Source organism: Pipistrellus kuhlii, unplaced genomic scaffold (assembly GCF_014108245.1).
Source record: "Pipistrellus kuhlii isolate mPipKuh1 unplaced genomic scaffold, mPipKuh1.p scaffold_m20_p_3, whole genome shotgun sequence".
NCBI classification, from domain to species: domain Eukaryota; kingdom Metazoa; phylum Chordata; class Mammalia; order Chiroptera; family Vespertilionidae; genus Pipistrellus; species Pipistrellus kuhlii.
In genome coordinates this window covers 129,482,455-129,505,407 of record NW_023425529.1, presented here as the reverse complement: position 1 = coordinate 129,505,407, position 22,953 = coordinate 129,482,455, and the positions used below count along the sequence as shown (strand labels likewise).

At 35.6% G+C, this 22,953-nt stretch overlaps 1 protein-coding gene across 1 annotated transcript in view; it reads left to right on the top strand.

Moving 5' to 3' along the window:
• The window catches only part of DACH1 (dachshund family transcription factor 1), a 425,048-nt gene that overhangs the window by 344,750 nt on the left and 57,345 nt on the right, over nucleotides 1-22,953 (top strand). The gene's annotated exons all lie outside the window — the stretch shown is intronic.

The window sequence follows — 22,953 nt, the reverse complement described above, 5'->3', positions numbered from 1 at the left end:
CAAAAAGGATCATCAATCATTTACCCCTGACATTTTTACATTGCATTTAACATCTGTTCCATAATAGCATGGTACAGTAATATACTTAACATCATACTGCACACTGAACCTAAACAAATAAAAATAACACTAAATTAGAGTTTATGAAAGTTTGCTTGCTTCCTCTAATATTTTTGCAAATACTGAATTATCTACCTTTTTCATCACTTGGATTTTTGATAATTATATGGAGCAGATGAAATTAAGCAAATGGCAAAAGCAATTTCCATGGTACAATCAAACCTCATTAATTTGGTTTCTGCTAATATGGAATTTATGATAATTCAGCTTGGGTTTGATAAAGTTTACCTTTGTACTAGATATGAAGAAAAGATTTGCTAAGCCAATTATTAGTATAAACAAGATTACAATGAACATGTTTAACCCACTTAAGTGAGCATACTTTTAAAGGATTATAGCACATTAATTGAATGCAAATATATACTACTAATAACAAATGAGTCTAATTTAGTCTTTGAAACAGGTCTTGTAGTACCTGTATTTGTTAGCAGATGTTTCCAATTACTGTGTATACTTCTAAGTCTGTGCATATTTCTTTGCAGTGTTCTATTTCTTATACTTTTGCTGAATTTAAGTGTAGCCATTTCCACTAATTGCTCTCTGATTTTATTTTCCAAAGCATCTATGTTTCAGTTTTTGTTTTTTTTTCTAAGATGTAAAAACCTTAAAAAAGATTACCTTTCTAACTTTTCTTTATAGGCATAATGATTCTGCTGTGTGTTTCTTAAATTGGATTTTTATAATTGAAACAATAAAAGGCATATATGAATCAATGCAGAAGCACAACATTTTAACAAATGTGGATACATTTGAAATTATTTTTTAGGTTGTTCTGTGCAATCTTTTATGGCCAATTTATACATGAAAACAAACATTTCTTTATATAGGCTTTGATATGTTAAGGATCAGATAACATTAGATTTTATTTACATTTTTGATCCAGGGAATATCTGTCAGAATAAAATTATCTAAATCTTTAGATGTTCTTGGTCTACAAGACCAAATATTTGTGTTTCCTGAAGACATCTATGTTCTTTATTCAGTCCTCATAGTTGGCATTGGCTTTTTCCTCTCTGTTTGATTTTGTTTTTTTCTTTTGTGTTAGTTTTCCTCTGTATCTTTAGAACAGCAGTTTTCTTATGCCACAAGAATTTTTAAAACATGTAATACCTATTTCATCAGAGACACTGATAGCTTTTCCCTTAGCTTGTCAAAAAAAATGATAATAACAACTAACACAACAATAGCCATCTGGTGTGAATAAATAAAAAATATACCTATTTTTTTGTCAGATTGGCAAAATATATATTTTTATGTGGTGCAAAATTTTAGTAACCATTTTATGTGTGCCATCATATAAAAAAGGTTGAAAATATCTACTTTATTTTTTTAATTTTAAAAAGAAAGGGAGAGATATGAAGAGGAAGAAACATCAATGATGAGAGAGAATCATTGATCAGCCACCTCCTGCACACTCCCTACCAGGATTGAACCTGAAACCCAGGCATGTGACCCAGCTAGGAATCAAACTGTGACCTCCTGGTTCAAGGTCAACCCTCAACCTCAGAGCCACATTGACTGGGCAAAAATCCCTACCCTAGAGGGACACCAGAGCATCTCCCTCTGTCCCATTAATCCTTCTCCTTCTGCATAATGGGTGCTTTTAACTTAATTAGTAAATCAAACAGAAACTCGTTATATTCCAAATTCACAGAATCTGTTGGTATGAGGTTAGGCAGTAGTTGGGATGCCAAAACAGAAGGGTGGCAAATGAAGTCCTGTAAGCAGTGGGCAAAAGTGAAATTCTGAGGGGGAAACAAAGATATTTGAATGCACTGAGGAAAACCTGATCATAGTGATTTGACTTCTCTGTTGGATTTCCAAAAACAAAAATGCTAAGATGGGAGACATAAAAACTATGGGTGAAGGGAAGCCAAGATAGTGAGCACAGGTTCTGGTGCAGGATGGGCGCCACTTATATTTGGAATAAATCCTCTTGGGAAACAAGGCAGGAATGCAACTACTAGCAGCAGGACCCACAGCCAGAGCAGATCCTCAAACACAAATTGACACTGAGTTTTTGTTGGTTTAACTCCCTAGCTTGATATGCCTTATAATACTCCTCCTGCTAATCCTGAAGGTTGGTTTCAGTAGCTGCTCACTGTTGAATTTTTAGTTGGGGGCAGAGTGGCTTGTGTATGGAGGTAAGGGGTAGTAGAGAAGATAATCATTACAATTCTAATTTTGTGTCTATTTATTCCTTTTCTTCCTTCCTTCCTTTTTTTTCCTATTTATTTGTAGCTTTTTAATTATTTTCTGTTTAGAGAGCAAGTAAGAATTCTTGGTTCAAGATCTTTGGTAAGCAATATAAATCTTTATGTCAAAGGGAATACCATCAAATACTTACATTTGCTTCAACCTATTCTTTTCAACTGCCCTGAGAGTCTTTCCCCACCCCCCACCTCCCACCTCGAGTTTTCGTAGTTTTTTTTTCCTGGCTCCCAAGCACACAAACTAAGACTTTTTATTTTATTTACATTTCTTCCTATTCCACAGTTTAGTCACCAGTTCCTATGAATTTCTTGCCAGTAGCTCTGGAACTGGAGTGGCTAACTAGTTGATAGCAAGGCTTTAAAAGGTAGTTTTCTAAATGGTCTGCCACCACTATTCCCATATTTCTTCTGTACCCACATGACCTCATTGCTCACTCATGATTTTCAGGAATTCTCCTTGAAGCAAGGAGTAAGTCTGGTAATGAACTATTCTCATTGTTCATTGTTATTGTCAGCATCATTCCAGTAAGAACATTATGGGATTTAGAAGCACACAAGGCAATGTGGTAAGAAAAAGTTCTGGGTGATGTATGACATAAATGTGATTTCAAATTCTGGTTCTGTTGTTGATGAATTGTGGAACATAAGGAGAATTATTCAATCTTTTTAATACTCAGTTTCTTTCATGGTAATAAAGGAAAATACTAAGCATATTTTGTAAGATACATAAAATAATGTATTTAAAGGTAGTACATTGATTTAATTAAAGTATTTTATTGCAGTATACTTATAATAGTAAATATTTTGAAACCAATTGAATGCTGTAATGAAGGAATAAATAAAATATAGCATAGTTATATAATGGCATTCCATGTAGCATTTCAAATAAATAAATATTTTTATATGAGCCAATTTAGATAAGCCTCAAAAACATAATGTTAGAAAATATATATTATTAATGGCATGGTATTTATGTAAATTTAACTCCCAAATATGTTAAGTGTTACTCATGGTTACTCACACGAATATGGATATATGTCTATCTAGATTACTATATGTAGATATTATCTATAGGTACATGGACTAGAATGAAACACTACAAATTCATCATTTTAATTGACTCTTGGGAGAAAGGAAGTGGAATGGGTCTGAGTTAACAAGCTGATAAATAGAGGAGCTATGGAACTTGGTAACCGTTTGATTTTTTTTGGACATGTTAATTTCAAGATTCCTGTTCAATATACCAGTTGAGATATGAGTCTAGAGATGAGGGTATTTTAGCCAAAAGGTCAGAGCTAAAGATATAACCCTGGAACCATCAGCAAATAGTTGATATTTCAAGGCATTGGTCTGAATGAGATCCCTAGGGAATGGGTACAGAAAAGAAAACAAGGTCAGAAGGTACCCTGTGATATATTGAGCAAGAAAGATTAGATAAAAAAGCAAAGCAATAAAGAGACTAAGAAAAAGCTGCCATTGAGATTTGGGATGAAAAAGAGGGTATATTGTCCTGGTGGACAAGTGAAAAAGAGTTTTAAAAACTGGAGAAATTAATGGTCAACATGTTGAGGGCTGCTGATAAGTCATGAATGGGAAGATCTAAGAATTAACACTCCAATTTGGCAATATGGATGGCAATTAATTTTAATAAAAGTAGTTTTATTAGAGAGGTAGGAATAAAAATTGATTAGACAGGGGAGAAGATGAGAATACAGAGAGTATCAACTCCAAAAAGAGTGTGGAAATTGGGATGGTAATTGGAGGTTAGTATAAAGGAAGATCTTGTCCAGGTCCATGGGTGGAGGTGAAATGGGCAAAGGGGAAGAATAATGTCAATAATGTCCTATAAAATGTCAACATTGACAAATTAATAAAAATGAACCTTAAAAAGGGTGGGTATATAATGAACAATTTTAGAACTATTTAGCAAATATGGGGCAAGTCTGTAAAAAGAGGACACATTTGCAGTATTTATATCCTAATTCCTTAGTAAACTTGAGACAGGGAAGAGAATGACTTAATATCATGATTAATTTTTTTGAAAGCTGGATCAAGAATCCAGATTGAAAAGCTTAGAGAAAATATAAACTAATTCTTCCCTCCCAGATTTTGAAACTCCATATTTATGATGGAGATAAACTCAAACTGCAGTCAAGTAACCAAGTTACAGTATAATTTTTTAGCATGTTTTATCTTCAGTATACATGTCACTCATTCAAAATGATATGAAGAAGTACAATAGCTCTTCTTTTTTCTCTTCTTTCTCTTTCCTTGAGAAAGTATTAACAGTGAGAATAATGATCATGAGAGCCCAATATAGATGAATAGATGGGGAAAAAAGTCTTGGCTGTTCTAAATGAATTCAGGCCATGTGAATTATGTTCTAAGATATCTGGATGAAATTTATAGCTGAATTTTCTGGCCCACAGATAAGTAATTGATGAGTAAAAGAAGCTTATGAGGTTTGATTTTTTTTAATAGAGGCACATTTCACAGACTGTAAAGGAAGCATCTTTATAATGATCCTGAGGAAGATTCTAAAATCATTCCTTAAAAGAATTTCTTAGAAAACAAGATAGTAATCACTAGGAGTGACATAGGCTTACATGGAAAACAGTCTTTCAATATAGCCTCAGTTCTTTTCCTATTAGGGAACTGTAGGAGTAATAGAATAAAAACATTTCAATGAACATTTATATATAAGGTGTGGTGTTTTGTTTTTTTTAATGTTTAATTGTTAGCAAAAATTCATGATAAAGGACCCCATCTAAAGTAGATGGAGAGTTTAGAACCTTTTAATAAGATTTGAGACAATAAATTAAAATTTTTCAAAAGTTATTTCTTTTCCCCATATAACCTGAGTAGCTTTTTGCCTTGCGATGAGGTTTCTATTCTGATTGTCCTTCATCGTGATCTTTCCTCCTACAGACAGTCAAAGAATGAACTAAATGTCCTTACTTGCTCTGATATTCTTTGTTCTTGTCTTTGTTACAGTTCACAACATACTGTATTACATTTGCTATTCATCCACACATATTTCTAGAAAGCCCAATTTCTGGAAATTTTACTGGCTTGCCAACTGAATTAATGGGCAAAATAAAATGTATTAATATTTCAAGTGGATTTGGTTTCCTGAAAGCTCTCTAATTAAAGTTATGATTTAATTTAACAGCTGTGAAAATGATTTTGTAAAGGAAATAACTTCCTTAAGAATATCATGACATTTTGAAGCTATTGTTATGGTAAACACTATATTGAAATCTCTGTGGATAATTTGTATGATGTAAAAGTTACAAGATATATTTTAGAATAGATTTTAAGAGAAACACTATGGATACATATTCTATATAATAAAAGAGTAATATACAAATTGACCATCATTCCAACACACAAGATGGCTGCCCCCATGTGGTCAAAGATGGCTGCACCCATGTGGCTACAAATGGCTGCCACAAGATGGCCAGCAGGGAAGGGAAACTGAGAGGGACCAGGCCTGCAAGGGAGGGCAGTTGGGGGTGATCAAGCCTGCAGGGGATGGCAGTTAGAGGTAACCAGATCAGCAGAGGAGGGAAGTTGGAGGCGACCGGGCCTGCAGGGGAGAGCAGTTGGAGTGATCAGGTCTGCAGGCAGGGTAGTTAGGGGTGACCAGGTCTGTAGGGGAGAGCAGTTAGGGGTGACCAGGCTGGCAAAGGAGGGAAGTTGGGGGCAAGAGAGCCTGCAAGGGAGCAGTTAAACATTAATCAGGCTGGCAGGAGAGTGGTTAGGGGCTGATCAGGCTGGCAGGCAGAAGCAGTTAGGAAGGTAGGTAGGCAAGCAGTTGAGAGCCAGCAGTACTGGATTGTGAGAGAGATGTCCAATTGCCCATTTAGACCCGATCCTACCGGACATCCCTTGAGGTGTCCCGTATTGGAGAGGGTGCATGCTGGGCTGAGGAACACACACCCCTTGTGCACAAATATTTTGCACTGGGCCTGTAGTTTGTAATAATTCCCCACTAAAAAGAAGAGTCTTCTAAGATATATTCTTCCTTGTAACAACTGTCTTGGGCTTAGGTAGGTGGAAGACATATCAGAATCTTTACAGCTATGTGTGAGTTTGAAAATGTATACTATACTATTTTTGCTTGTTTATTTTTGTTATGCTATTTCTTTAAATTATCTAATGTAAAATAACATTAAAGGAAAATGTGAGGGTTTTTTTGTTTGTCCAGAGAGTGCAGGAGCAAAACCTACATGTTTGATTTACTTGTTTAAATATGTAGTTTCCAATAAAGTCGAATATTTTCATTGTTTTCAATTTTTCATTTACTATTAAGTCATTGATGAGCTCATCTTTCAATACACATAATATTTATAATTTGCTCATTTTTTATTGATTTCAGAGAGGAAGGGTGAGGGAGAGATAAATGGAAACATCAATGATGAGAAAGAATAATTGAGCAACTGCCTCCTGCACACTCCTTACTGGGGATGGAGCCTGCAACCCAGGCATGTGTCCTATCCGGGAATTGAACTGTGACTTCCTGGTTCATAGGCTAATTCTCAGCCACTGACCTATGCTGGCTTGACTAATTTAATCTTAAAGTACATGAGCTAAAATTGAAAATTTCCAGGTTGCATTCTTGTAAAATCTTATATGAGGAAAAGAAATAAGTAATGAAAAGTAATTTATTTGTCAAATAACAAACATTATTTATCTGCCTAAAGCTTTTGGTGACAGTTTTAAAGTAAATTAGTTATTTAAACATAGGATAGTTATTGGTTGACTAAAGATAGAAGAATTCTACTTGGCTATATTACTACACTAGAAGCCTGGTGCACGAAATTTGTGCATGGGCTCGTGGGGGGGGGGGAATGTCTCTTAGCCCAGCCTGCACCCTCTCCAATCTGGGACACCTAGAGGGATGTTAAACTGCACATTTAGACCCAATCGCAGTGGGTCTAAATGGGCAGTCAGACATCCCTCTCACAATCCAAGACTGCTGGTTCCCAACTGCTCGCCTGCCTGCCTTCCTGATTATCCCTAACTGCTTCTGCCTGCCAGCCTGATCACCCCCTAACTACTCCCATGCCAGCCTGATTGATGTCTAACTGCTCCCCTGCCAGCCTGTTTGCCCCCAACTTCCCGCCTCTGCCTGTCTGGCCACCCCTAATTGCCCTCCCCTGCAAGATTAATCACCTCCAACTGCCCTTCCTTGCAGACCTGGTCCCTCTCAACTGCCCTTCCCTACTGGCCATCTTGTGGTGGCCATCTTGTGTCCACATGGGGGCAGGATCTTTGACCACATGGGGGCAGCCAGCTTGAGAGTTGGAGTGATGGTCAATCTGCATATTACTCTTTTATTAGATAGGATAGATTCATATACATGTGTGTGTACTTGTCTAACTATATGTGTTTACATAAACAGTCCTTTGTATAGACATACATACATATGGTATACTTTTCTATATCGTGATCTTATCTATAGTAATATAATTTAACTCTTTAGCATGCTATTAAGATTCTAGAACTAATACATACGTTTGTAAATTTGAGATTTCTGAAAATAAATGCACACAAATAGCCTGAAAAAAATAATTTGTTTTATTTTAAAATATTTTTAAATGTTTATTTTTTTCACTGTTTACATATTTCTTGAGAGTCTAGAAAGTGCAAGTTACCATTCAAGGTATAGGAGGCACAGTAGCCATAAATATATGGAGGAATTTTGTTCTTAAGGTGCTTGCATTGTAATTAGAAGAGACAAACAATGAAGCAGTATGCACGAAAATATCAAGAAGCAATATTACTATCTTGATTTGAATTGACTATTTCAGGGGAATGAATAGTCACAGGGGTCATACATTTTTATGACACATATATGATTAGAAAGAAGTGCCATTTTGCCAGATGATCAGACATGCCCAACTGATCCTAAACATCATCTGTCATAGCTTCATGTCCAGGCCTACAGAGTTCATGCAAATATGGCCCCTTATTCCTTTAACGTCTATACTGGTCACTCACCTTCCACTCACTGTGTCTATCCATGCTGCCGTCCTCAGTTCCCCTAACACACATTCTCTTTTCAACTAAGGTTCTTTTAAAAAAAAATTATATATATATATATATATATATATATATATATATATATATATATATATATATATATTTCAGAGAAGGGAGAGGAAGGGAGAATAGAAACATCAATGATAAAAGAGAACCATTGATTGGCTGCCTCCTGCATGCCCCCTACTAGGTATCAAGCCCACAACCCAGGCATGTGCCTTTGACTGAACTTAAACTTGGGACCCTTCTGTCTACAGGCCAATGCTCTATCTACTGAGCCAACCCAACTAGGCTCAGATAAGGTTATTGATAGATGTTTTATCTACTATCTTGGATGCTAAAATTCATCATGATTTAAAAAATATCCCTCAAATTTATCTGAGGCACCATGCTATTAGTCATATACAATCTAAAGTAGAAGATAACAGGAAATACTTTAATGAAAAGATTGCTTAACAGTATGTGTTTTTAATTTGAATTTTAAAAATAATTTAAAATGTAAAGCAAATAGTTTTTAAAATTAACATTAAAATAGGTAATAAAGGAAAACTGAAGCAGAAATTCTCATTTTTATTCAATGTTTGACATTTTTTAAAATATATTACAAAGCTAGTAACAACAATTTTATAAATTTGCCAATATCATCATTTTTTTTGCAACAAAGAACAAGTCCTTATATATTGGAAATTATTTTTTAAAACTTTACTATAGTAAAGGTCCTGGAACTTTGCATTATATTTTTATGCTCTGAGGGTTGCAAAGTAACAGCTGTGCTGATCAAGAATCCCCTTCTCACCAAGAGAAGAATGCTGACAATGACATAAACATACACTCTCAACTTTTTATATTTCCCTAAAACCTAAATATTAGTGCTCTCCTTTGCATTTTTATATGACATTGTAAGAAAGTAGTTAGTTTTTAAGGAAGAAGTCATAAAATCTCAATAAGTAAAAGGGATATAAAGGTCACTTAATTTAACCTCCTATCAATTTCTAGTTTTTATAATATTCTTGACAGGATACTCATCAAATTTTGTATGGATATTCTCTGTAGTGTCAAGTCTCTGGCAACCCAAAGCAGCCAAAATTGCTTTTGGAGAGATGAATCAAATCTTACTACTTTATACACATGCACTGGGTAGCCCCATGTGCATTTATTTAATTTTTAAAATTTGGAATTTAAAAATTAGAATTTTCAACATCATAAATAATTTTGTACGCTGGATACATATTTCTGAAAAGGCAACCCAAACCAAAAGCATTTATTATATACTGGAAGCTTGGTGCACAAAATTTGTGCATAGGTGTGGTCCCAAGGCCTAGCCTGTGATCTGAGTGCAAATTCCTGGCATGGAAGGGCAGGCCCCAGCTGACCTCTGGTCCCTGGAAGGACCTGGGCCCCTAGACCCTCTGTGCCCCTCTTCACCTGAGACACGGTGCCCAAATCCCCACACGGAGATGCAGTGAATGCAGCTGGACACTGCAGGCTAGGGTGCAACATGGGCCTAGGGGCCACCCAGTGGCACCACAGGGAAGTTGAGTGTGCAGCACAATCTCTTTCAGCTGGCCTGGCAGACTGGCTCCTGAGCGAACCCACTAGGAGCCCAACCAACCCCTTTGGTCCTGGTTGCTGCAGCCCAGCTCACCTAGAAGAGGCCACAAGGGTATGGGGTTGGCTCCTCCAGGGTGCCCAGCACCTGAGCACAGGGGCTTCACCCCTGGCATCTCAGGGGAGGGTAGCAGAGGAAATGAGAGCAAACTCGGAGGAACCCCATATTCTCACTGCACCTCCATCCCCATCACCCCAGCCCCCAGGTAGCTGGCAAGAGGACACAGTGCATCACCTACACTGGCCATTTCTATGTTGCCCCCTGGTGGTCAGAACACATCATAGTGAGTGGTGGAACTCCCAGTCAAACTACCACCCTTGGGGACAATTTGTATATTAGGCTTTTATTATATAGGATACTGTCTCATTCATACTCAACTAATTAAAATGTAACCTAACCTCAGTTAAAATTTATATTTATTAATAAGAACCAAGAACTTAACAAATTAACTAGTTTGGTAAATACATTACCAGTATGTCAGATATTCAACCAATCAATAATAACAATGTGTTACATGCCAGACATTGAGGTTATACAGGTGAATAAGATGGAAAAAGTTCCTTCCCTCACAGTTTTTCATGTTAGACATACTTAAGCAACAAACCTGTAAATAAATGTGTTTGTTGATAATTTTCAATGAATTTGATCATTTGAAATAGTAATACTAGTACAATATGCTAGTAATTGGTTATTATAGACAAGAGGAGAAAATGAATTGTTTCAAGCCAGTGAAGCTGAATAGGTAGGAGCTTATCAAGTACTAGTATATTACCTTATATATCATCTTCGGGGACTTTTCACATTCACATGCCATGTTCCTGGTCTCAAAAGAGTGTGGTAAGTTGAGGTGGAGTGTAGGGACCCTTTAAAACACACCTGCAGCTTAGAAGGAGTCATTATGCTTAGTAAATGATAAGGCTTACATGGATGGATTTATCTACATCTAAGCTGTGGTCTAGTCAGGGCAGTTGTCCCAGCAGCCTGGTGGGAGATATCTTATGTGAGCAGAGTAGTAATCAAGAACTATGGAAGCTCCTGGTTTGAGGAGGGGGCAACTAATGGAGACAGGAGGAGTGAGGTCTGAAACAGAAAGGGTGATTTAGAAAACTAAAGTTCTTCCTGTTGAAAGTGAGTTCATGGTTACGGTTACGCAATGAGGAAATTCAGGAGAGGTTCAGTTGGGAAAAGTGCAGAAGACAGTTTTTGGCAATAGCCAGGATTTAATTGTAGCTGATAAGGGTGAGGCATGCATGACACCTGCTCCTTCTGAAGTGACTCACTTGGACAATATATATATATATATATATATATATATATATATATATATATATATATATATATTTTTTTTTTTTTTTACTTTAAGAATCTTTAAACAAGTCTTTCTCTTTTACCTCACGCAATGCATATGTCAATTAAAAAGTGATACTTTCAAGATTAAATATTTTTCGCCAGTAAAGTATATACTGTGTCAGTATGTATGGTATCAGGTAAAGATGTAGTGGGATAGTTAAAGTTAGGGTTGATATTAAATGTCTATTATATTTTTGGCTGGATTTCTCTAGTCCCGTGTGGAGATAATCTGGAATTCCATTTCTAAGATAGATAGCTTTGCTTCAAAAATGAATAGCCATAGTAGTGGAAGTAGACAATCTGGGGAAATCTTGACTACTTATGATGATGATTAGCTAGGTTTTAAGGAGAAAGTTAAGCTTTGATTAAAATTAAAGAGTGACAAAAACATATAGAGTTATAGATATAGAGGACAGATGGTTGGTTTCCAGAGAGTAAGAGGGTTGGAGGGCTGGGTAAAAAGGTAAAAGGAACAAGAAATACAGATTGTTATATAGTTACAAAATGATCACAGGGATGTAAAGCACAGCATAGAGAATTTAATCAATAACAATGTAATAACTATATATGGTGTCAGATGGGTACTGGGAATATTATGGAGAACACTTTATAAAGGATATGATTGTCTAGCCCCTATGCTGTTCACCTGAAACTAATATAAAATAATATTGAATATATACTATAATTGAAAAAAAATTAAAATTAAAAAGAAAGAGGAGTGAAATAGAAAAGTCTTTTTTTTCTATTCTGAAATAATTATAAAATTATTTTATTTTGTTGGAGTGTATGTTTCTTACACACATCTGAAACACATATTCAATACATTTTTTAAATGCTTGTAGAAATTTACATTTTACTCCTTGAGTGTCGAAGAATCCTAGGCTCTAGTCTAGAACAAGGCTGCTGGGTTTGAATTTGGCTCCTCTCCTCACTAGCCAAGTTATCTTGGCAAGTTAATTAAGTTATTTTACCTCTATTTACTCATGTGTACAATGAATATACCCCTAGTGACAGTCTAATGGGATTATTGTAAAGATTAAATGAGTTAATCCATGTAAACTGCTTAGAACATTGTTTTGTATACACAAAAAAGACTCAGTATTTGCTAGATATTTTGATGATAACAATGATGACCATTATCATACCAATGTCCCTAACTTTTTTTAAAAAAGAGTTAATAGAATTTTACTGAGTAAAATTATTTTTGTTAAAAACATTTTACTACAGAAAGTTTGAACAAATAGAAAGTCAGAATGGGATAATGCAGCCCCCATAGACCTATCCCTGATTCGTCTTTAACAATGATCATCTCAAGTCCAGACCTACTTCCTCAGTCTCTCCACCTACTCCTCCTCTTCCCCAGATTATTTTGAAGACAATTCCAAACATATTTCACTAAATCTCTCTCTCTTTTTTTTTTTTTTTTTTAATATCTCTTAAAGTTAAGGACTCTCTTCCTTAACTTTCAATCACCTTACCATTATCACTCCTACAATCCCCCAGTAGTTATTAAGATCCTGCCAGGCTTGACATTTCTCCAGTTGTCACACATGCACGTACGTTTGTGGGTCCACATATCCTTGGATGATTCAAAATGTTATCCTTGCTTTGTATTTTCTCTAAATTGATACTATAGCTGCTAATTTAAAAAAAAAAGAGAGAGAGAATTTACAGACATTTGAAAAACATTGGATCGATCACTTTTGGGGTGTTGCATCTGAAAAATCAACTTATACCAAATGATTTCCAAAGATAACTTATGCTTTTTTAAAAATAATTTCATGATAATTTTAGCCTAAAACCCATATGAGAATCAGAGTTTAAATATTTCACAATGAGAAAGCTATTTTATATTTCCGGAGGATAATCTGGGAATTGTGCTATTTTATTCACTTAGCAATAAGATTCATTTTCAGTTTGGAGACTCATAAATGAAATAGAACTGTGCAGAGGTGACAGGAAACCAGATAGCAAACCATGGCACCCTGTGAGGGTGCCCAATGTTTCTACTAATTTTCTCTTTGCTTCTAAAGTAATATTAATTTTGAAGAGGCCTTGGCTTCATGTGACAGCTCCTTTCCTCTGCCCCCAGAAAAATTCTCAAAACACATTTCAGAAACTCATTTTTGGCAGATGTAAATTTAAGTAAATTGGCCAAGGTCACAGCACAATAAGGGCAGAGTTATCAAGGGAATGCAGTTTCCTGCTTTTCCACCATCCATGAAATTAGAGTAACTCCACCCCTTAAAATGAGTCTACTTTCTCTGTCTCTCTCTCTCTCTTTCCCTCTCTCTCTTTCTCTCTCTCTCTCTCTCTCTCTCTCTCTCTCTCTCTCTCTCTCTCTCTCTCTCTCTCTCTCTCTTTTCCCTCTGAAATTATAAACTATGATTTGGAAATTTTTTTAAACCATTACCTGAGGTTCTCAAAAGTGGTCTTTTAGGACCATGAAATGTTTGTGAGTGCATTATTCCAATGACTATTACTGCATATATTACAACCTGTACAATTTGCTTTCAAAGGAGAGTGCATTTTTTGTTTGCGCTGAACCATCAGATTTTCTTTTCATGCACTATGACATGATGAAGCTATCTGTAAGAACAAAACTAGTTCACTTTCCATGGGCAAGCACAGACTGTAAAGTGGATTATTAAAGTACACAGAAATAGAAAATTAGATCAGAAGCGATGTTTTACTGTGAGATCTTCTTTGGGCTTTACAAAATAAGAAAGAACTAACCTTGTTCTATTTTTGAGTCCTGAAAACAAACCCTCAGAGCAGGCATATCACCTTTAATTAGGTTTCTGCTTTGGGGAAGCATTTTACCAGCCCCCTTTCATTTATTTTTAATGATGTTATCACTAACAGGCAAACAGTCCCTTAATAAAACAAAAACAGTTTCTATATAAAGCTTGGTGTACATGTCCTGAGTCAGTCATCTAAAAACAAATGTTATGATTGTTTCCGTTGTGCTCTTAGAACCCTTAATGGCCCTACTGTGCAGATATGCAAAACATCAGCCTAGTAAATATAACCTTGCCTGTTATGCAGCTTTCAGTAAATGCTTTCCCACACTCACTTGCAATATCAGCAGTGAAGTTAAGCCTACAGGGCCACAGAAAAGACAGAAAGGCCAGTTAAGTGGATCTTTTCAGCCTAAGATACATCAGCTCTTTCATGAACATTTATATTTATGACTTGAGAAACAAGCCACCCAAAATGTTTTAAAGATAAATTGTGTGTGTGTGTCGTGGGACTATGTGTGTGTGTTTGATGAATAGTGCCATTCCATTTTTGCCAACCATCCAAGTAGTGGGAGGGGGGAAAATATTCACAGATATCTGTGTGCCTTTACTTCCATCTTAATTGCCAATGGCAGTGATGAGTTTGCTGTCAAGACCAAGTTTGAAAATATCTATCTATACTAATAAAACTATGCTACTCAGACCTGGAGCCCTTCTGGGACACCTTGTGGACATCCTTCAGGATAAAGCTATAGTGGCAGGGCTAAAGCAGAGGCTATCAGGCCAGCAGTGACGGAAGGAAGGGACAGTTGGAGGCAATCAGGCTGTGGGGTTGGGGGAAGGGGGACAGTTGGAGGTGAGGAGGCTGGAAGGGAGTGCAGTTGGGAGTGTTCAGGTCAGCAGGCAAAGTGGTTAGGGGCGATCAGACAGGCAGGCAGGTGAACAGCTAGGAGCCAGCGGTCCCGGATTGTGTCTGACTGCTGGTTTAGGCCCGATCCCTGTGGGCCTAAACCAGCAATTGGACATCCCCTAAGTGAGTCCCAGATTGGAGAGGGTGCAGGCCAGGGCTTAGGGACACGCATTGCCCACCCCCCATCCCACCCCCCGTGCACAAATTCCGTGCACTGGGCCACTAGTATTAAAGGCTAATATGCTAAGTGTTTGTCTGTGTAATGGTGTCACATAACAATGCCTGGCTTCCTCTACCTAGCAACTAGTCTCCTTGCATTTTCTTCCAGGAACACGACTTACTTTATACCCAAGTGGAAACATTTTACACTTTAATCAAATGTCTGTGAAGCATTTCCCCATGCCTCATCTCATTTGATTCTCACAGAAGTCCTGGAGTAAGTAGATAAGAGACTCTGTGGAATTCTATTTTCTTTTCATTAGACAGAAAATAGAGATTTAAGAAACTTGACCTACCTGAAAAGAAGTGAAAAATGGTGAACCTTGAAAATGACTTCATGTTTTCTCACTATGTAGAATATAGTCAAATACTGCTGCAGTTAAATATTTTACCCTTTGTTCTCCCTGTGTGATCTACAATAATAATCTGCTTTGTGTTGATATTTACTGCTGTGTTGCTAACAATTTCCTTAAAGAGAAGTTGGTGCTTAACTAGGCTGGAAAAAGTTTAGCTAAATCAGAAATCAGGTCTAATTAAGCAAATTTATTTTATATATATATATATATATATATATATATATATATATATACACACACACACACACACACACACACACACACACACACATACCTACAGCTAAGTGTGAGTTAACATAGCCATAAATATATATATATGGCTATGTTAACTCACACATGCATGATGCATATAAAGCTTTCACTAGCACCAATTACACACATGTGTTTTTATCTTTGTCAATTGTTAATTTGGTTGATACTTCTACTATAGAGAAAGGGTGAACAGCAATATTAAAATATTTCTTCTAATTAATTTCCTTTCAATGTGCACAAATTTGTGCATAGGGCCACTGGTTAAATATATACCTAGATTTAGAGTTTTCCTCATACATAAATGTTTGAAATATAAATGCAGAATGACCTCAATTTAAAGACTATAGTTTGAGATTAATGGTAGGAAACAGGCTTTCTCTTTAAAAATACAAAGTTTTTAGGATACTTTGGATGCCTATTTTTCTTGAGCTATTATACCTGAGCGCTGTCCTCTTAGAATTCCTTGGCTTACCCCTGTTTAAATTTTCTAATATCCAATGTCCATTCTAAGTGTACCTTGCTGTGGGGATTTTAGCTTTCTTTTTTACTCTTCTCTCAACTCCCATGGTCTATATATAATCTCTTATTTTTCTAAATAACCATTTGGTACCATTTGAGCCAATCTTTTGGCACATAACATTATTGCGATTATAATTGCATACATTTAGAAAATCTTCTTCTTAGAGCTTCCTCCTAACCCAAAATAATCTCTGTGAAATTGCCTTGTAATCAATAGTGTGGTTTTCCAATAGAAAGCATTTCTAGTTTTGCTATCATGAATGAGGTGTAACCTCAGGGTAAGCAGAACTACAATATCTTTCTCATTTCTGCATGTTGCGCTCTTCCAGCTTTTACCTCCTTTCATCTCATTCACATATTCTTTCAACAGAAATTAATATGTGCATGAAATTTGTGCACAGGTAGGGTCCCTAGCCTGGCTGGCAATCAGGACCGATTGGGACCTTCCTTCCTCCAGCTGCAGGCTTTGGGCCAGGGGCCTTCCTTCATTCCACACTGCTCCCTGATGGTCAGCGCAGGTCATAGTGAGCAGATGAACTCCTGGTTGGTGGAACTCCTGAGGGGACAATTTGCATATTAGCCTTTTATTTTATAGGATTGTGGGATTGCATTTTTAAACTTTATTATTAGTTTATATTGCCAAATTAAAACCAGAGTTCTTAAAGCAGGAATGAACCACAATTGAGGTTATGATTGAACTCAATTTAAATGGCTGTGTTTTATCTGGATATAAGTTTTAAATATTTTTTTAAAGCATCAGTCCTTAAATTTTTAAATTAAATTTTTAAATTATTTATGCCTCTATTCCAATTCAATAATGTGGCTGGTGAGTTTACAAAAACACAAATACATTTATCTTTCTATGCAATTGTGATGTACATATAACATCAATACAATCATATTGTATATTTAACAAAATGAAAAAAAATATTTTTATAAATAATTATTCACTTTTGTGTAGAAACTACCATACTCAAAACTTTGTCAACATTTTTTCACTCTGCTAGTACAGAAATATAGCTTTCTCATGCAAACTCTCAGAACATTTGTAAACTTTAAATACAGAGATTTTCCCTTTTAATAATGTTGCTATCTATTCCACATCAAGAGGAATAAATGTGAACCCGCTTGGAATATATGATTTTCTAAAAGTGAGAAAATCACTTTTTAGTTGGTTTTATGATGTAATAAGATACATCAGAGACAAAAATAAACACACACATACACACAATACATATTTGAAATATATAATTCCAACCTAAAAGGATTAGTTATGAAAATAACAACTGAATTAGATTTTATTAACAGGAAAGAAAACATTTTAATGCAGAGGCCCCCTTTTTTTTAAACAACATTGTTCCTTAGGATATCCTGCTAAATTGTTATGTGTGATAAGATTGCAGAGAAAAAAGCTTGTCTTACAGAGTCATCAATCTTACTAATAGTCAGTTATTGAGAAGTGACTTTAAAATATGAGCAAAATCCTGAAATGAAGTGATGAGGAGAATGAAATAATATTATTTTATACTTTATTGATTTTGGAACTTTAAGACTATTCATATATCTTTTTTCTTTATATTATCTATTATTCTAATTGATGTTAACTGATTATACATTATTATAATACCATTATATTTATTACATAATTATTAATATGTTAATCAGTATTTTTCTGGTCAAAAGATGAAATTATTTGTTAGCTTGTAATACATGCTGTTCTATTTTTCTGAAGAAAAATACTGTAGTTTCCTGCAATTGAATTAAAATGGAAAAATATTTTGAAGTTAATAACTATCTTACTTTGGAATTTAAAAAAATAATGGGAACCCTTGAGCACTGGCTTAACTTCTAGCCCCCTATTGAGGTGGAGTACTTAGAAAGAGAATAGTACCCTAGTTAATGCAGATTTCAAAAATGCTTACTTTATTCCCTGGTCAGAATCCCCTTTGCCTCACCTAACTTGCTATTCCAGGTGTTGGGAGTGCTTGTCTTATATATAGTTGAAGCATTTCCTAATTTAATAAAATAAAGCAGGATAATTTAAGGATTCTTACAGAATTGAGTTTGTAAACCTAAGTAATGAATAACTTGCTCTGAAATTTTATGTTTGTGTTTTGTTATTTTTTCTTGACTGATTCTTTTTCAAATATAATAATAGATATTCACAACCTTCTGAAACACGAATTAAGAAGATACTGACATTTCTTATTCCAAAGAGACATTACCATTCTCTAGTCAATATTGATGAAGTCTCTACATTTTAGAAATGTTTATAAGAAATAATAGGGAATGTGGAATTATAGATTTGAGTGATACTAAAATTTGTCTCATTAAAACGTCTAGGTTTTTAAAAATGAGAAAAGGAATGTTGACTTTGTTGCATTTCAACAGTCTCTGAAAGTAACTAGATATGAAGTTATTTTTTCCTATACTCCAAAGTACTGAGAAAAAAAAACAGAAAAAAAAACAAAGACACCTGTTACATGCTGTTTTATTTATCTACAGCTGTGTAACAAATTACAACTAAACTTAGTGGCTTAAACCAGTAAGCATTTCAAAACCTCATAATTCCTATGGATCTTGAATCTGGGTGCAACTTAGCTGGGTGCCTCTGGTTTAAGGCCCCTGATGAGGTTGCAGTTATGCTGTCAGCTGGGCTGCTGCTCACTTAAAGGCTCATCTGGGACATCAAGGAGACATCGTACTTGTATACAGTGGAAGAGCACTCAGACTTAAGAAAAGATAAAACACTACCATTTGGGACAACATGGATGGATCTTGATAATATCATGCTAAGCAAAATAAGTAGGAAACAGTCAAGAACCATATGATTTCACTCATATGTGAAATAAAATTTAAAAAAAAACTTAAAGTAACAAATGAATAAACCAGGCAAACAAACAAAAACTCATAGACATGGACAACAGCACGGTGGTTACCAGAGGAGAAGGGAAGATTGATTGGGGTCGGCAGGGCAAAGGGTAAAAGGAATCAAAATATATAGTTGCAGAAGGAGAGCTGGCTTTGGGTAGTAAACACACAATGTAATGTACAGATGATGCATTCTAAAATTGTATACTTGAAACATATATAATTTTACTAACCAATGTCACCCCAATCAATTTAATAAAATAAAAAATTAAACAAAATCTCAGCTGTGCAAGGGGAATCTGCTTTGAAACTGACTCTCGTGATTTTGACAGGCCTCCATCCCTTGTCATGTCACCCCCACAAAGCTGTCTCATGACATGATAACTGGCTTCCACCAGGGTAAGAAATGCAAGAGGAAAAGAGATATGGGAACTACAGACTTTTTATAACCTAATCTTAAAAATGGCATCCCATTTGTTTTATTCTATTTGTTAGGTCTAACTCAGACTTACGGGATACTTCTTGCGAGAATAAGTATAGTAGTAGAAAATAATCATGAGAGGCTATCTTAAGGGGTACTACATGCCCAGACAAAATAGTCCCCAAGTACCTGTAAGTAAATTAAAATATTTATTTGTTATTTAAACCAGTGACCTCTTGTCCATGGTTCAACCATTGACCCATCCCTGGCCAGGCATGTTATTTAACTCTTTGCACAAAAACCCCTCACAAATAATGAAAATAGAATGTGCACCCTTGATTAAATAATAGTAGTCTGTGTATGTGATTCTTGCTCATTTTATACTGTGGAAGAGTATGCCCTTGTACTTGTGAAATATGCAATGAAATCTTAAGGATGGAAAGTGGAAAATGGTTCAAACATATGTACACACAGAACAAGAAAGGGAGAGGGAAGACAGAAAGATTAAAAGCAAATGTGGGAAAACGAAAAAATTGGTGACTTGGGGTAAAGAGTTGAAGTAGTTTCCCAGGGCTCTTCTAGCAAAAGGCCACAATCTTGGTGGCTTAAAGCAACATAAATTTATTTCCTCACAGTTCTCGAGGCCAGGAGTATAAATTCAAGGGGTCTGCAAGGACAAGCTATCTCCAAGAGGCTATCAAAGATAATCTATTCTTTTCCTCTTCTAGCTCTCGTGGCTGTCAGCATTCTATGACTGGCTACAACTTCTGATGTTCTCTGTCTTCTCTTTGCTTCCTCCTCTATCTACTCTGTGGACCTCCCTGTCTCTCAAATCTCCCTCTGACTTTCTCTTTTAAAGAAAGACTGGAATTAGGGTGCATCCTAAAAGCAGGATGATCTCTTCATCTTAAGAGCCTTAACTTAGTTACATCTGTGAAACCCCAGTTTACAAATAAATAAGCCAGCATTACTAGGTTCCAGGGATTAGACAAGGACAGGTATGTTGAGGGTTTACTATCCAACCAACCACAGCATTATAAAGGAATTCTTTGTACCATTCTTGTAACTTTTCCATAAGTTACACATTATTTAGGAGCACAATTTTAAAGAATGAAAAACAGATTACATTGTCAAATACTATAGTCAAAGATCATAATATCTGACATGCCAACCTTCTTTTAAAGATAAAACTAAAAAATATGTACAATATACAAAATTGGAATAATGTTCTTTGTGGATTTGTGCTTCAGCATCATTCATTGTTTGAAGTCTAGAGTTTATGTGATGTCCATGTTGTCTGGTCTCTCAAACTTTTACTTTAATCTTCTTAGAACATTTAGGATATCAAAGGTCACTTTTATTTTAAAAGGAAGAATCCTGTTCTCAATTTTACTCTTTGTAGGAAAACTAAATAAGACTTTCTATGATGCTAATTGCCACAAGATGACAACTTCTTCTAAGGTAGTAGGGTTTTGATATCCCAAAATATTTTGTCTTGTTTATTTGATCTTTGATTAGTTTGTTTTCTTTTATATAATGTTTATTGATCTTAAGAATCACCCTTTAAAAAGATTTTTTAAGCAGTCACTCACTCTGCCCTAAATTTGATTGTTTGTTAGAGTTAAAGTGACTGTATGTAATATCTCTACCATGTGAAATAATAAATGAATTAATTAAATCAAATTAGTCTTTACCAAATAATAGTCTACTCACATATAGCTGAGAGCATGAGAACCAAGGTGAGCATTCAATTAAAGCAACAGCAGAAAAAACATCAAACGTATATATGCACAATTTTAATCTTATACTGAGAAAAATGAGTAGTAATGGGATAAGGATGAAAGACAAAATGCTTTGCTAACTATATAATAATTAGGTATTTAATGATTGGGATTGGTCATTCTAGAAAATGCTTCTTGAGGCTTACAGATTGTGGGGGTTTTCAGTATTCTCTTTCCAGTGTCTATCCTCAGCACATTATTTATGTTAAGTAAACATTGGCTACATGAATGCATGTATCACGAGTGATTTAATTAATTAACTCACACAATAAGCAAACCTATTCAAACTTAAATGTTTTGAAGTTTCAATCATCATGGAATGATGGAACTTCTAAATAAAAGTGTATGTATGTGCGAGTGTGTGTGTACCCATACATATGATGCTTTTTTTCTTGGATGACCTCTAAGAAATGTGGAGTCACAGACTAAAGCTGAACACAATTTCAGGTGCTCATCTGGTTCTATGCCTTTCTTCAGGAGACAAGCAATTATTATCCCCAGGATCTATTAAGCCACATGTTCTTTAGCATGTGACAGCTAAGGTGATGCTGATCAAAAAATATTGCTCTTCATTCTTAAGCAATTTCACATGCACAGAGATGTTTAGCAAGCACTTTCTCAGAGATGTTGTGGGAAAACACTAGCAGCCTTGGTCCGGAGGAGTAATTTATGACCGCGAGGTAAATGGTGTCCAAGAACACCTTGATCACATTAGCCATGCCCTGCTGTCTTTCTTTAACCCTGTTGACAACTGAACTTAAAAAAAAAAAAATAAGATCCCAATGAATCCTACTTCAGCTGCTTACTCCATTTCTTCATCTGGTACCTGCTGCCTCAGAGCATCTGTTAGTAAGTTTACAGAGGACAGACTGGAAGGAGAAACTGCAGAGGAGGGAGGGAAGGAGGCAAGCAGGGCGGGAGGGTTGGAGGGAGGGAGGGAAGGAGGCAGGGAGGGAAGGAGGGAGGGAAGAGTGTGATTAATAGAAGTCCTTGTGTTCATTGTTCTCCTCCCCAACTTTTCTTCCCTTTTAGTTCATTAACTAGAAATGTGGCAAGGTGAGGGAGATGAATTTAACTTGTTCTGACATTAGTTACAGACAGAGATGAGTAGCAGCTTCCATATACTTCTGCCCCAGAGAGAGGCAATTGGAAAACAAGTTGTGTGGTTAAGTGTTGCAATGAAAAATAAAGAAATGATTGAGAACAGTGGAATCAAATTATAAGCATAAATGCAGGTGTGCTGAAGTTTCTAGACACTTGCAAAATTGAGAAATACTGTCAGGATTGTGCAAATACATTGTGCTAAATAATTTCCTGGTGTGAAGTAAAATATTTATAAAATTGAGAATTCTGCCATGAATAAAGTCTTCTCTGTGATATAATAAACTAAAATAGCCATACTTTGTATCTATCTCAAATGAAACTAAACATATTTAACTAATAAAGAACTAAATAAAAAGATTTCATTATAAAAATAAAAATAATTTATATTTTGGCATTACTCTAAGTTGCTTAAAATGATGAAAGATAGTCAGTAAACAAA